Consider the following 13,994-nt stretch of genomic DNA (forward strand, 5'->3'; position numbering starts at 1 on the left):
AAACCACAGTCAGAACCATACTGTCCAAATGGAGAAAGTTTGGGACAGTAGTGAATCGTCCCAGGAGTAGCCGTCCTGCCAAAATCTCTCCCAAGAGCAAGACGTAAAATCGTCCAGGAAGTCACAAAAAACCATAGAACATCCAGGGATCTGCAGGCCTCTCTCGCCTCGGCTAAGGTTAGTGTTCATGACTCCACCATCAGAGAGACACTGGGCAAAAATGGGATTCATGGAAGAGCAGCAAGGTGGAAGCCACTGCTCACTAAGAAGAACACCAATGCCTGTCTCAAGTTTGCCAAAAAAAAGCACCTGGATGATCCTCGAGAGTTCTGGAACAATGTTCTAAGGACAGATGAGTCAAAAATTGAACTTTTTGGCCAACATGGGCCCTGTTATGTCTGGCGAAAACCAAACACTGAATTCCACAGTAAGAACCTCATACCAATGGTCAAGCATGGTGGTGATAGTTTCATGATTTGGGGATGCTTTGCTGCATCAGGACCTGGACGACTTGCCATCATTGAAGGAACCATGAATTCTGCTCTGTATCAGAGAATTCTACAGGAGAACGTCAGGCCATCCATCCATGAGCTGAAGCTGAAGCGCAGCTGGGTCATGCAGCAAGACAATGATTCGAAACACACAAGCAAGTCTACATTAGAATGGTTGAAGAACAAGAAATGTAAAGTTTTGGAATGGCCTAGTCAAAGTCCAGACCTAAACCCCATTGAGCTGTTGTGGCACGACCTGAAACAAGCAGTTTTTGCTTGAAAACCCACAAATGTCACTGAGTTGAAGCAGTTCTGAAGGAGTGGGCCACAATTCCTCCACGGCACTGTGACAGACTGATCAATAACTACAGGAAGCATTTGGTTTTTGAAGTTCTTGCTGCTAAACGTGGCGTAACCAGTTATTGAGTCTAAGGTTGCAATTACTTTTTCACACGGGGGCGTTGACTGTAGCATAACTTTCTTTAATAAATAAATATCAATTTTGTGTTATTTGGTTGAAGATCTGATAACATTGTGTCAAAAATATGCAAAAATGCAGAAAATCAGACAGGGCAAATACCTTTTCACAGTACTGTATACTATAGGAGGCAGTCACTGAACCTCCTTGTGCTGGTGATGGTGGTCCACTATGAAAAGTGCTATATAAAAATAAAAATATTATTACACTATGTAAGACAATTTTTGTTCCTGGGTAGTAAGTGTTATTTCCTAATTGCTTATGCCTCAAAAGTATAGAAAATGGCTATTATTCCCCACAAACTTTGCCTTTGTGACCAGGACAGGTAAATTTCAAAATATCACTATTTCCAATGAGAAAACAGGCGCTTTTGTGTCTTTTCCTTCACATAAAGTCAGAAAAAAACAACATATGAATCCAAATTAACATGTATTTATACTAACGTAATACAAAAATGACTACAAAAGATTTAGAAGTGAGTAGTTTTTCAAGATTTATGATTCTACTGTATTTACAGTATAATTGTAAATCTCGAAAAACTACTCACTTCTAAATCTTTTGCAGTCATTTTTGTATTACTTTAGTATAAATACATGTTAATTTGGATTCATATGTTGTTTTTTTCTGACTTTATGTGAAGGAAAAGACACAAAAGCGCCTGTTTTCTCATTGGAAATAGTGATATTTTGAAATTTACCTGTCCTGGTCACAAAGGCAAAGTTTGTGGGGAATAATAGCCATTTTCTATACTTTTGAGCCATAAGCAATTAGGAAATAACACTTACTACCCAGGAACAAAAAAAAAAAATTGTTATACGGTGTTATTATACTTTCAAACAAGCACTTTATATGACAATATGAGTTAAGCATCTTAGTTGCTTTTTAACAAGGTTCAAACTCTGAGGTTTTTCATACACCCATTAAAAGCACAATTTAAGAACTATTTTATCAACTGCTATGTGTTGTAATTACAATTAATTACTCTAGTTCCACAAGGGAACGGGTAATGAAATTACACTCAACAGTTCTTAAATCAAAAATAAAAATTCAATTTTAGTTCAGTTTTCACTTCGTTGCACCAAATCTTCAAACCCAAGTTGACGCTTCATCTTCCAAACCCAAGTTGGGGTTTTCACACAATTCCTGTGTGATTTCTTCGTTCTTGGATTGCTTCGCCCATAGGCAGACAACAGTCTCTCGAGCTGCTGCGTTTTACGGCTGAAAAAGAAGCTAGTCCAAGCCAGTAATGGTTTGTTTTGACACATAGATAAACGGACTCGCTGACGTCTCTTTTTCCTTTCTGCAGAAGTCTGACAGGGAACTTTAACGTTTGTTTATTGCAGGGTCCAGAATCTTCTTGCAGTCCAGAGGGATAAAACTTTGCTCTCACTTCTCTTATGGAGCCATGTTAGACTCTGACACCAATTCAAAATGCTAGCTACCAGTTTATATACAATTTTTGAAGAAAGACCTATCTACTACTGTACCTTCTGACTGTCTTCCTCATGTTGGGCAACTGATTGCATAACCAAATTGTCTCATGATCCATTCTCCTGTCCTTGCCATATATCTTTCTGGATGACTTTGATCTATAGGCAATATTGTGGACTTCCCACCCCACTTCAGGTTGTTTTCATTTAAAGTTCATTTAAGCCATGAACCCACATTAGCTCCTTTGTCCTATGTACGGCGTGGACGGACGCTACTTCAGTCATAAGTTCAATACACTGTCCTGCATGCTCTGTGCTTAACCAAAACAAATCCAACAGATTTATCCAGATATGCATGTATAGTTTATTAAGTCAAGGCAATTGTGTCTACAACCTTTCTCAATTTAGTATGTTTATTTTAGTATTTAAACATACAGAGCCACCGCTTTTCTACCGCTGAGCCACTAAACTGTGCTTCATTTTTCCGACAACCGCATCCCACAAACCACACAAAAAACAAAATCAGTCCCCGGTTGTTTTATCTGCTCAATTCTAACTCAATGGCACAGAGTGTCCTATTGTATCAAACTGCATAGACGTGGTGCTGAAACATTCAGCCTGCCTCCTAGTCCAGTCTGCAACCTGTGTCTTTTTCCAGCAGCTTTACTGTTTATATACCCTGTGCCAGGGGGAATTCTTCACTTGCAACACAAGCCTCTCTCTCTCTCTCTCCATACAGCTCGCGTCTGTGAGCTGCTCCACTAAACAAGGCTGCCGTCACCCACAGCATTACCATCACCTACCCATCACGTGCAATGAAATGAAAACTGGGCATCAAAACGCATAAAGTTTGCTGATTTTTACAGCTTTTCTATGTTGCGTTTTCTATATCTGTTTTGTGTCTTACAAAAGAATATCTATAAAAGCAAAAAGCTAAGTTATTGAACTGAAGTTAAATGCATATGGAATAGTTGGATGCTAAACTTCAACTAAAGCCCAGTGCAGAAACAGGATACACTGATGCTTTATTTTTTTTCCCACAATCTAAAACTTTCCACTTTCCATTCTAATATAAATCCCCAGAGTTAAACCCTATCTACATTGATAGAAATAAAACAGGATGACGGCTACCTTTAACTGTCTCTTTTTATTCAACAACTCTGTACAAAAAACAAGCTTTTAAACTCTGGAATTAAATCTGAAATGATTATCAGCAGCTCTTATAATAAACAAATAAATAAATACATTTTAAAAATGCAAACGTGATCTGATATTAAGTTGACCTGAAGAAAAACTTCAGAGAGATCAAAAGTTCTTTAATAACAGGACAAAAACAAGTAATGGGGACTGGCACAGGCAAAACTGGAAATCCATTTCTGAATTTTAACTCCAACAGCTCAGGTGGAGTATATGCTTGTAAACTTTAACCTGACAAGAGAGGTCATTATGAGAATATAATTGGCAGATTTAAGATCCACTTTTGGCTTAACAATAAAAACAACCTCCAGTGTGAAAAGTTGTCTGATGCATCAACAGACCGGGGTGGCAACATGACCAGGACTTTTTGCTTTTTCAGATATTAAAATAAATAAATAAATAAAATTAAAAAACAGGTTATGCACAAACTACATAACAGTTACAACTAAACAATTGATCTTGTAATTGCAATGTTTTCTTTTTTTTTTTGTTTGGCCAGTAACAAAATCTCCATTTCAATATCCTAGAACACTGCTGCTGTAGCCATTCTTCCAGATGTGATTAATTCATCTTACAAAGTCTTCTATTAGCTCCAGAAAATAACTTTCAAGTGGAAACCACTGGATGTACTTTGTACCCTTCTTTAAAAAGGCCAAATATTTATCAGATGCAAAAGATATATAAATACTTATATACATTTTGTAAAAACATGCACAAGATGACAGAACCGAATCACTGTACCTGAAAGTTGAACATACATGTGCTCATACACCCACCCAAGTTTCAAAACAAACAAAAAAAAAAAACCCTGAAAAAAAGGATAGATACAATGAGATGCCTCTGCATGCAGTTAGATAAAAACATAATAGTAATAATATCTATATCTACCGTGCTCAAGGCTCTCAGACTTCCACACAGACTTACTGTAAACTCTTAACAGCTCTGCAGCTTGTACTCCCAATGGGAGGTCTAAACTCTTCAATGTATTGTGTCTCAAATGCAAAAGGTCTCCAAGGAGGGTCCTTTTTATGAAAAACTGGTTTATCACAAAATAAAAAAAAAAAAGATTACAATGAGGTGGAAGTTTTGTTTTTGGCAGGGCTTGCTGATTCCCAACAATCGAGCAACGTTGGCTAGACGCTTGCAGCAGGAGAGGATGTGCCCCCTGGGCCGCCCCCCCCCCTGTATCAGTGCAGCCCATTCTAATCCCAGCTGAATGGGGGTACGCTGCGACCGTGGAGCTCCATGTGCAATGCCATTGGTCCTGATCTTATCTGTAGGGTAAAAACTCTATAGGATATTATGCTTTGGACCAAACCCTTCCTACCATTTTACAGCAGGAGGCGAATCACTTGGCTTTTTTTTTGTTTGTTTGTTATAATTAAAGAGAGAGAGAGAGAGAGAAAGAAAGAAGGAAAGTCAGAGAGAGAGCGAGAGAACAGAAAGTCCCATAAAAAAGGGTGGGATTCACATTCTTATAAAACTAAAGACAAAAATAGGAAAGCGGTGTCATGTTTGTTTCCCTATGCAACCCGAAAATAAGATTTATGAGACTTAATTTGCAATGATAGACGAGTTATTTGCTGTGCAGGCTTGCTCAACAGGACAACCTACTCCTCTCAAGGGTCCGAGTGGCTGTGCACAGTGGAATTTTGACTTCATGCTCAGGAAGGTCAGTTTCATCTTTGTAGGGATATAGTGCTCAAGTTACGGCGCTTGCAAACGTGCAGCACAGGAGTGCAAACACCAATAGAAAGATAATAAGCAGGTGAAAACAGACTTGCTCCCTGTAAAAAGAAATAAAATAAAAACTCCAAAAAAGCACCTGAAAAAAAATCTGACCAAATACTTCGTACATGATACAATATTTGATTGCTCATGATTACCACCCCTACGGACCTGTGATATTCTTTCGATAGCACAAAAACTCAAGGCCGAGACTGTACGATTAGCAACTTGGAAATGTTTTGCCACGAGAGAATTGGGGAACACACACTGATGCGTCTCGGAAGTCGACGATTAGTTTTACCTACATACTGTAATCTGCAAGAACACGTGATAAGACAAATAACATTATTCATAGTGCAAGTAACACAATGGTGTGGGCTAATGTTCACCATCTCTGGACAGAATACTGGGTAAGAATTAGCTTGACAGGGAGAGAATCTGGCTAGGGTGAGGATAAGCTTGTAACACCTATCAGTTTTTAATGCTTTTCTATTGAAAGGGTTAGAGGTAGGTCTTAAACTTTTCAGTTTTCATTTTCCAAATTCCTACCTCCCTTTAAATGTCCATTAGTAGCAGTTAAGCTGTCCCTGCATCCTAAGAGAAAACTATTCATTACACACTGGGTTTCTTTTTTGTTACAAATCAAAGAGATTTTAAAAGATGGACTTGCTATCAGTGTACACTCTGTACTTGGTAGTTTATGCTGAAAAGAAAATCTGTCAGGACCACTCTGTTAAACAAGTGTAAATAACAAAAGCACACAACGACAAACTAGGCGACTGCAAGAATAAAATGCAATTAGGATCAGCGATGAGCAATTAACGTAATTTGTCTGTTTGAAATAAATTATGCAAAACAGAAAACAAGTTATGAAGGTAAAAACAAGCACTGTTTTGTAATTCACAGCTTTTTTTTTTTGTTTAATTAGGAAACAGAATTGGCTCACAATAAGTTTAAAAGGGATGTCATGTGATCAAAAAAAAAAAACCTGAAAACTTCAAGCTCTAGTTTTAGCTAATGAAATAATTCCATGAATCGCAACATTCGTACACTTCTGTTCCCTATGCAGAGCTCGCATGAGCAGTTTTGATAAAACATAATGTTGTAGCAAATCTATTAGCTGAACGTTATGATCACAGAGGTCTCTCTGCGTGGGGGGAAACCTCCCCACAAAAACAACCAAAATGATGATCTTACCTTAACGCCCAGGGCTTAAAGCCCCGAGGTTAATCCTTCTCTCTCCTGTAATAGTGCTGCCTCTCTTACTGATCTTAAATTGGGAGGCACCTGGAAAATAAAAAAACATAACTGATGAGACCTCTGAAAGTCTTAATTGACTCTCCCTAAGCAGATATAAAGATCCTCATGGAATAAAATGATGTGCTTTAGGGATTGCACTCATTTCAATGTTCATGGAAAAACAAATGATCCAGACATTGTAACTTGTACCGTAATACCAGTAAAGTACACTGTAAACACCTGAAGGGAGATGCATGGATTGGCCGATGCTGTTAACTCATACAATTGGTTTAGAGTGTACAGTAAGTATCTATGATTAACAATGCAATATCTAGGGCACAGTTTACCAAACCACTACACAGGCTAATTAAAAGCAAAAACTACACACAAATCAATACAGAAGAGGGTTTGTCAGCATACTGCCTTGTACACTTATTGACAGGTGGAGCGTTTCATCTGATCTTTCACTTAGAGATACCAGAACAAGGATAGCAGGGTCTGGGAATGGAAGTCTCTCCCTCCATCTGATCCTGCCCCCCGGTGCAACTAGTGAAAACGTGCTGGCTCCAGTTGTGAGAGACTCTGTCTATTACAGTCTCCGACAACCTTAATCTACTGCCCTGCTCTATTGTGTTGTCTAACTGGAAGTGTATTGTCTTCCTTATCATATCACTGAAGTGAATAGAAATATGATTTATTTCCTACAGGAAACAGTTTGGCTGGCCAGTAATTGACAATGTAGCTGTGAAACTTATCCAGGCTGAACTCTTTGTCGTTTGATAAAACTCTTCTTTAAACTGCAGCTACAGTAACATCTCTAATCCAATAGCCTTAATGAACCATTTTTAAGCATTTCCAAATGAGTGTTGCAAAAAAAAAAAAAAAAAAAAAAAAAAAAAATTGGGGAGAGGACGGACGAACATTGGATTTAAGAAAATCTGTTTCATGCCTTTTGTAATCCATACCCTACACCTATTATTGCATGCAATTTAACATGAGAAAGTAATTCACAAAGTACAAAAAACCAAACTACGAGTGGAAGCAGATCTTCATCAGTTTTGTTGTAGCACTTCCTGTATGCTCTGGTCCTATAGGCTTGGACTCGAGAGTGCTCATGCCACACCACAGGCTAGACCATTTTTATGCAAAAAGCTGCATGCATACATGCATAAATTGGCCTTCAAAAAGCAGCTTTAAAACAAACACATTGCTAAGGAGATCTGTTTAGGTTTATAGGTAATATGTAGAAAAAAATAAAATAAAAAATCACTTGAACCCGAAGCGATTTACAAGATTGGGAGTCAAGGAAAGAACCCAAAGCACCATGTGCAAAGTGAAGCCCTGGACCCTTAACAATGAGCATGACATCATGGCGTTCGCATGAATTCGTGGAAACTTCAGGAGGAAAGGAATTTTTGTTCTCGTCGTGCTTTAAGCTCAATACACTTTATCACTTCCTTTCCTAATCTCAATCTATTATAATAAGGGCTTTTGTTCCCTGTTAAGCGACACACTCAGCAGACAATATAACTGCAGCCTGTAGACCTCATCTTGAAAGTTTTTAGGTCAAACTTGTCTAATAAAATGTACTAGGCATAAAATGAGACCATGCCACAATATGCTTTCCTCTAGGCTTTTTGGCTATATACCCAACACCCCCACTTTACATTTAGGGCTTTCGCCTTGCCACAGTTGGATTATTCTTTTTTATTTTTTTTATACACAATAACAAAGTGCAGCGTCTATAATGATCGCGCTAACTAAAATCGGGTGTTACAGTACTTCAAAAAATTTCAATTTCAATTTTAACCCATAACTTGCAAAACCTATTCCAAAGCCTAATAAACTGAATTCAAAAACTCAGTATTTGGATACCTGGTTTAGGGTAACTTTTTTGGACTTTACCCAGTTACCAAAACAGGATTCCAATCCGATTTTACAGTCAAGTCAGGTGCGAGACTAGGGTGAGCTCAATAATTAGCTTTCAGTCAAACAGCTTTTTCTGTCGGGCTGGGATCTGACCTACAGTACAGTCGTAAATTGTCTTCACTGGGGGAAACTTTTTACTGGGTGACAAAATGCTCACCAAATGCTAGTTCTGCTCTTATCTGTTTAATAAAACAAACCAATTCCGCAAGATTGCTATACTAGCTTTACACTGCAGTACAATGTTACTGTATAAAGTTCACAAATTTTTATTTAAAAAAAAAACAAAAAAAACAAACAGTGCAAGCACTTTCATGAAATACTGAGATAACTCAGAATGACAAGCACCAACAGCTTCAACTATTGTTTACCCTAGGCAACGAGAACTTAGTAGCAGTTCTCTTACCGTATCTCTGCCAACAACAGCTCTATTCTCACATGTACACACAGACACTGCCAGATTTAGATTTTGTTTCAGATTTAGTTGCGCGTTATGCTTAATCCAGTACGGTAATTGGGGAGTTTTGTCTCGATGAAGGTTATAATCCTGCATACTGTAATCCTTTATTCTAACACAATCTAAAACTTCTTAAAAAGAACTACAAACAGCTTCTGTAACTATGTGAACTTTACTTAAGGGTCAAGAGTCAACAGGATTGATCTGATAATACGACACGCTATTCCCTGGACAGGGAAGTATTGGTGGAAGATGGCCAAGGAGGGGAAAGGCTGTAAAATTAACAAAAAAAAAAAAAAAGAGACAGGTCACATTTCTGGATTAGTAGAGCTGTTTGGTTAATCATCAGGTTACATAACAGTATATCGTTAAGCAATACAGTACACAAACTGACATGCTGTAGGGATCTGCAGCAGCAAAACGTTATTACTTCTACCACTAAACTTCCATTGCATAATCCCTGCAGTGTCTTACACAAGCAGAAGGGAGCAAGGAAGCAGAGCATGACTATGCTTTTGTTCTGTTTTCTTGGGTGTCTATTAAGGATTTCCAGTGGCTTGTTTTTGTAGCACTAGGAATAAAAGAGACAAAGTAGGAACCTTGAATCCATGTTACAGGAGGTCAGATAATATTACATCTCTTCCAGGATTTATTCAACTGCTGTAAAAAGAACCATGTAAAACAGACTTATTGAGTAGATAAGGTATGCAGGAATTCCAACTGTACTGAAGGCCCAAGGTAAATTAAAAGTTCATGCAAAATAAACAGAGCTCAAAAGGTTATATCGATTTCTCCTTTTCCTTGTCCTACAGTTCAAGTTCATGCCCGTCATTTTCAAATATCTTTCCTTTTTTTGTAGCAGTCTAGTTTTGCTGGTTCAAGCAGTCTTCGGGAATTTCACAGCTGCTGCTATTTTTACTCAACAGCACTTTATCATACTGCAAGCACCGGATAAAGATGTTTTTTGATCCCATCCTAGTATGCGGTCAGGCGTGTAAAAATAAGCAGAATAGCTTCACTTAGTTCAGCATGGCGCTGCGGCTTGATGAGCAAACGCTACCTGGCAGCAGTTAAACGGCTCACACTTTGTCGGGAGATTTTACGGCAAGGCACCAAAACAACATTGGCCGCCTCTTGTCACTTTACTCTTTAACAACTGTGAGAAAAAAAAATAGCACTGGCATGGCTTCACTGAAGAGAGAGGGAGAGTTGTGTTTTTAACCTGTAGGAACAGCTCAAATGGTTTGGGGGCAGTAGGAAAGGGTTTCAATTCAAACTCTTGATAATGTTAGAATATGTGTTCTACAGAGAGCAGCAGCACAGTATACTGACTGGTTTACATCAGTTGTACTCACTTGTGCGTTTCAGTCAATTCCAATCCAGTACCTTGTTCTAATTTACCCAGGTCATGAATTACTTAACTCTTAGAATAAGGACTGAAATGCATTGAAAGAGACACTCCAATTTCAAGTCTATGCTTCTACAGGTGTCCACCCAAACCCACCTTTTAAATTTATCTGCTATGCATTCTACAAGCAGCCAAGGACTTGGGAGTTCATGTAGACTGAACTGTGGGTGAAAGCACATTGGTCTGGGTATGTATTTGATGGACAAATGTCTTGAATAAGCAGAGGGCTTCTTCATTCATTAGCACAGAGCGCAACATTCAAATCTAGCGTCGCAATGGGAAACGGCTACAGCGTTCCTAGTCAATGCTCTTGGCAGGAAAATCTAGTGCGAAGCAGAAGATACAACCCCAATTGCACAGCTGCTGGCAGCCCATTATACTGGCTTTGTTTTGAAAAGTTGTGGCATACAATCACTGCACAGTGCTGTGACTCCAGTGCATGCGAGGGCTGGGGTGCATGCACAGACGCAGCGGAGCTACCCTCAGATACCCTGATCCAGCTCTCCATAACAGATTCAGTGAACTTTCTGTAACAAAGAAGTTGCATTGTTTGCCTGCTGAAAACTACAAAACAGCTCTAGTAAGGAGTGCACATTTATTATTATTATTATTATTATTATTATTATTATTAATAATAATAATAAATCAGGTTGTGAACTTCTGTACTTCTTCAGCAATCAATCAAGTACTTTTTTTTTAATGTTTTTGTTAAGGTAACAGTCGATCATTGATGCTCAGAGCAAGTGCAAGTGCTGTAGGAGTAAATCAAACAGGTTTTCCAACCCCAGGGAACCACTCACTCATTGAGTACTTTCGTGGTGCAGGTTACTTACCAATTTGCAATGCAGACTGGTTACCGATTGCCCCCAATTAGTTACTTAACACTGTACTGCAATTTCAATATTCGATTTCTTGGACTTAACAAAGGCTAAAATTAACCTGTGTTGTGCAGTGTTGTGTGTCTTTGTTCTTAATTCAGCATTTATATATAATTTCTCTCTGCAGTCTTGCAACAAAAAATCCACCTACACGTCAACAGCTTGTCAAGACAAAGACTAAAACAGGACCTCCCTGCCTTGGGGAAGCAGCCTTCTGCAGTTCTGGAATTTCAAAACATACAAAAATGGAAACATAATTCTTCCACAGTACCAAATCTCCCACTGTATATCTGCATAAAAAACATTATAAACCCATGTATCTTTTAAAACAAACAAACCATACAGACCCAGGGATAGAAATAAGGAGTTTCACCCATTCCAGGGTTTACTATGAGCTTAATAAACAGCAGTATAACAAGCTCAGTGGTGTCTTATTAAACTCATAGTAAAACCAGGAATGGAGCAAACTTATGCAATGGGAGTCTTATTCCCACCCCTTCAAACCCATTTTGTGAGCTCCTGAAACATCAAGTACAATACTGTACACAACTGTTCACAGCACTTACAATCAGGGGTGTCCGATCACAGTCCTGGAGTGCTATTCTACTCCGGGTTTAACAGGTAAAATGTGATGATTAACTACTTCAGGGTCTTGGTAGAGGTTTCATTGGTTCAATTAAAGAACAGGGTTGGAACAAAGCCCAGGAGTGGAATAGCCCTCCAGGACCATAATTGTCCACCCCTGCCTGAGCACTAGAAGTCTGTCTTAAACCCATCTTACCCTAAGCATCTCACTTCCACCTCAACACACAGCTGCTGCAGAGGAGTGGATGTGCGAGCACTGGGGGCAGTGTCAGGTCAGCACTTTGAGCTGTTCTTATCTGATCTCTGCTGAAGGGTCTCACTGGGTAAGTAGGATGGGTCATCCCAAGTAATGTAGATTTCTTTTCTCAGCAATACAAGGACACGACAGCTACAGCGTAGTATCTTCCCTAAGCAGCAGAGCTGTTTTCCTTTCACCTGGCTCTGGCTAGTCTCAGTCTGACAAACTAAATACACCTTGAGCTTTTGTGTTACAGTAACATTGTCCAAGCTCAAAATCTCAAGTATCGTGATCTTTAAAGGAAACTCTGATCACTCAAGTTTTACTGGTATTGAAATGTGCAAAAAATACTTCAGTCTCACTGTTTGATCGTTCTCATATTACAGTATTTATTTCGGCTAAGGCTGGCATTCCTAGATTATGACAATGCTAGTCAATTATGTTTTGACATGTAATTTCCCCACTGTTGGTTAAGAAAAATGCAATCTATGTACTTGCCTGAAGGAAGTCAATAAAGTAATAATTGAACTCTCATACAGAAGTGTAAACTCAGTGACGTGAATGCAGCTTTGCTTGCTTTGTATTTTGTCTTCATTGACGCTTATTTTAGGAGATAGTAAGGTAATCATCTGAATGCTTGTCACTGTTAAACTGATTAACTATGATCCCCATGCTTGAGAGCATTCATGTTATTACCATACAACCGTTTCATGCATGGCGATGGATTAAAAAAATAAATAAACAAACACTCTCTCTAGCCTTTATATGGGGACACATGGAAGATGCAAATGCATGATGACCTCCTATGAGGATGCAATTTTTTCCCACCATATAAAATAACGGAAAATGTTTCAAAAAATGTCAGTGAAAAATATATTTATTGCATCCAAATCTATATTTTAACCAGCAATTTTCAATATTAGAGTAAATATTTATTAGAGGGTAGAGTAAGATGTACTAATTGACAAGCCCTAATTATTTCTTGAATAATTCTTTTTAGATATAATTTTAAACAATGTATTTTAAGTTCTGCTTAAACCGTACTTTGCTGCGAGAGGTGAAAAAAGGCAAGGTTGCAGGGAGGTGAAAGCCATTTTTTATCCTCTCCATACTACAGTATGACACCAAGAATGGCAATACAAAAAGACAGGTACCATATGCTGCTGCCTAGCAAAGGCAAGGCAACTCTGGATCAATAGAAGAGAAACAAAGAGACCAATCTGCCATTAGAAAGGCCTAATGGATAATTATCACCAGATTGACTGGTGCTTCTGACCAAAACACCCCCACCCCCTCCTGATGTTCGCTCGGCAGCAAGTTCATTCCGTGGGCTGCTTGCTGTAACCCAAACACAACAGCTGAGATCCTGGACAGATAATGTAAAGGTAATAGTTCAATAATAATAGTTCATATTAAATGGTCCTCTACAATGAGTAAAACTGAAAGTAGAATTTGCACTGCAAGCAAACAAAAAACACTTTTGGGAAATATCTGTTTTTGTACTTAATACAGCAAGCATGTTTTATTTTATTTTTATTGTGCAGCTCTTCAGCTATAGATACAGAATACTGAAAAAAGGCAGGTTAAAAGGATGAAATGCTAAAAGTAATAAAGATATCTTTGAATGTTTGCTTGTGTTAATAAACTCAAGGGTTAAGTTGCTCTTTCAGAGCTACTGTACAAAGCACAAGTCATGTGCTACTGTGCAATCTTAGTAGCGAGGACCTGAGGAAATACCAATCAAATAAAACCTTAAATAAAAAATACCATGGGCCAATATGAACAAATGTACTGATTGCTCAATCCCTCTCTCAAAACAGGAATGCTTCAGGACTCAGCAGACTTACTACACTGGGCTATAACTCACATGTCACTTAATGTAAGAGTAATAAACCAAACAGTCTCAATGGCGAGATCACAAGGTGAACAGTTTACTACT

General features: G+C 38.5%; 1 protein-coding gene across 4 annotated transcripts in view; it reads right to left on the minus strand.

Annotated features, from left to right (window-relative positions):
• Positions 1-13,994, minus strand: part of LOC121322956 (probable cation-transporting ATPase 13A3) — a 48,621-nt gene that overhangs the window by 29,657 nt on the left and 4,970 nt on the right. For 3 of the 4 annotated variants that reach the window (XM_041263607.1, XM_041263605.1, XM_041263609.1), the window contains exon 2: positions 6,522-6,611. The exons of the other annotated variant lie outside the window; for it this stretch is intronic. The gene's annotated coding sequence lies outside the window, so the exon portion shown is untranslated. The remainder of the gene's footprint in view (positions 1-6,521; positions 6,612-13,994) is intronic. 4 annotated transcript variants of the gene reach the window in all.

This window comes from Polyodon spathula, chromosome 11 (genome assembly GCF_017654505.1).
Source record: "Polyodon spathula isolate WHYD16114869_AA chromosome 11, ASM1765450v1, whole genome shotgun sequence".
Classification (NCBI taxonomy): Eukaryota; Metazoa; Chordata; class Actinopteri; order Acipenseriformes; family Polyodontidae; genus Polyodon; species Polyodon spathula.